General features: G+C 48.4%; 1 protein-coding gene across 1 annotated transcript in view; it reads left to right on the top strand.

Annotated features, from left to right (window-relative positions):
• LOC135546686 (1-phosphatidylinositol 4,5-bisphosphate phosphodiesterase eta-1-like) overlaps positions 1-2,500 on the top strand; it is a 121,634-nt gene that overhangs the window by 48,465 nt on the left and 70,669 nt on the right.

The raw sequence follows: 2,500 nt of genomic DNA, 5'->3' as shown, positions 1-2,500 counted from the left end.
GTCTCTCCTGTCTTTCTCTCCTGCTGTCTGTCTCTCTCCTGTCTTTCTATCCTGCTGTGCGTCTCTCCTGTCTTTCTATCCTGCTGTCTGTCTCTCCTCTTTCTATCCTGCTGTCTGTCTCTCTCCTGTCTTTCTTTCCTGCTGTCTGTCTATCTCCTGTCTTTCTATCCTGCTGTCTGTCTCTCATCTTTCTCTCCTGCTGCCTGTCTCTCCTGTCTTTCTCTCCTGTTGTCTGTCTCTCCTGTCTTTCTCTCCTGCTGTCTGTCTCTCCTGTCTTTCTCTCCTGCTGTCTGTCTCTCTTCTGTCTTTCTATCCTGCTGTCTGTCTCTCCTGTATTTCTCTCCTGCTGTCTGTCTCTCTCCTGTCCTTCTATCCTGCTGTCTGTCTCTCTCCTGTCTTTTTATCCTGCTGTCTCTCTCTCCTGTCTTTCTCTCCTGCTGTCTGTCTCTCTCCTGTCTTTCTCTCCTGCTGTCTGTCTCTCTCCTGTCTTTCTCTCCTGCTGTCTGTCTCTCTCCTGTCTTTCTGTCCTGCTGTCTGTCTCTCTCCTGTCTTTGTATCCTGCTGTCTGTCTCTCCTGTCTTTCTCTCCTGCTGTCTGTCTCTCTCCTGTCTTTCTATCCTGCTGTCTGTCTCTCCTGTCTTTGTATCCTGCTGTCTGTCTCTCCTGTCTTTGTATCCTGCTGTCTGTCTCTCCTGTCTTTATATCCTGCTGTCTGTCTCTCCTGTCTTTCTCTCCTGCTGTCTGTCTCTCTCCTGTCTTTCTATCCTGCTGTCTGTCTCTCTCCTGTCTTTTTGTCCTGCTGTCTGTCTCTCCTGTCTTTGTCTCCTGCTGTCTGTCTCTCCTGTCTTTGTCTCCTGCTGTCTGTCTCTCCTGTCTTTGTCTCCTGCTGTCTGTCTCTCCTGTCTTTCTTTTCTACATATGTTCCTGTTATCACTTCATCCGTCTGTCAGTTGGGTCAAATATCATGTCCCCTGGGAGTGTGTGGGCATGTGTGTGTGTTCCATCAGCAACATGTTTATTTATGTCCCTCAGTACATCTGATGGGCGTCAGAGGCAGGCCTCACTCAGATCAAAGTCTGCTCTCACTTTATAGAGACCCATTTTCTTTCTCTCAATTCAATTCAAGGGTCTTTATTGACATGGGAAACATATGTTAACATTGCCAAAGCAAGTGAAGTAGATAATAAACTAAAGTGAAATAAACAATAAAAAATGTACATTAAACATGACATTCACAAAAGTTAAAAAGAATAAAGACATTACAAATGTCATATTATGTATTTATACAGTGTTGTAAACGATGTGCAAATGGTTAAAGTACAAAATAGAAAATAAATATACATAAATATGGGTTGTATTTACAATGGTGCGTGTTCTTCACTGGTTTCCCTTTTCTTGTGGCAACAGGTCACACATCTTGCTGCTGTGATGCACGCTGTGGTATTTCACCCAGTAGATATGGGAGTTTATCAAAATTGGATTTGTTTTCGAATTCTTTGTGGATCTGTGTAATCTGAGGGAAATATGTCTCTCTAATATGGTCATACATTGGGCAGGAGGTTAGGAAGTGCAGCTCAGTTTCCACCTCATTTTGTAGGCAGTGTGCACAAAGCCTGTCTTGTATTGGGAGCCAGGTCTGCCTACGGCAGCCTTTCTCAATAGCAAGGCTATGCTCACTGAGTCTGTACATAATCAAAGCTTTCCTTAAATTTGGATTAGTCACAGTGGTCAGGTATTCTGCCTCTGTGTACTCTCTGTTTAGGGCAAAATAGCATTCTAGTTTGCTCTGTTTTTTGGTTAATTCTTTCCAATGTGTCAATTCATGATCTTTTTGTTTTCTCAAGATTTGCTAATTGTGCTGCTGTCATGGGGCTCTGTAGGGTGTGTTTGTGAACAGAGCCCCAGGACCAGCTTGCTTAGGGGACTCTTCTCCAGCTTCATCTCTCTGTAGGTGATGGCTTTGTTATGGAAGGTTTGGGAATCGCTTCCTTATCCCTCTCCACCTCCTCTCTCCTCCTCCTCTTCCCACCACCACCCCCTCCCACCTCCTCCTCCCTTCTCCTTCTCCCACCTCCTCCCACATACTCCTCCCTCCTCTTCTTCCCACTTCCGCATCCCACCTACTCCTCCTTCCTCCTCCTCCACCCTCCTTCCCCCACCTCCTCCTACCTCCTCCTCCTCTCGCCTTCTCCCTCCTCCCTACCTCCTACCTCCTCCTCCTCTCGCCTCCTCCCTCCTCTCGCCTCCCACCTACTCCTCCCTCCTCCTCTTCCTCCCACCTCCTCCTCCCTCCTCCTCCTCCTCCCACCTCCTCATCCCTCCTCCTACCTCCTCCTCCCCTCCCCTCACCTCCTCCCTCCTCCTCCTCCTCCCATCTACGCCTCCCACCTCCTCCTGCCTCCTCCTCCTCCTCCCCTCACCTCCTCCCTCCTCCTCCTCTTCCCATCTACGCCTCCCACCTCCTCCTGCCTCCTCCTCCTCCTCCTCTCGCCTCCTCCCT

Source organism: Oncorhynchus masou, chromosome 9 (genome assembly GCF_036934945.1).
Source record: "Oncorhynchus masou masou isolate Uvic2021 chromosome 9, UVic_Omas_1.1, whole genome shotgun sequence".
Taxonomy (NCBI): domain Eukaryota; kingdom Metazoa; phylum Chordata; class Actinopteri; order Salmoniformes; family Salmonidae; genus Oncorhynchus; species Oncorhynchus masou.
This window is presented reverse-complemented; position numbering and strand designations above follow the sequence as displayed.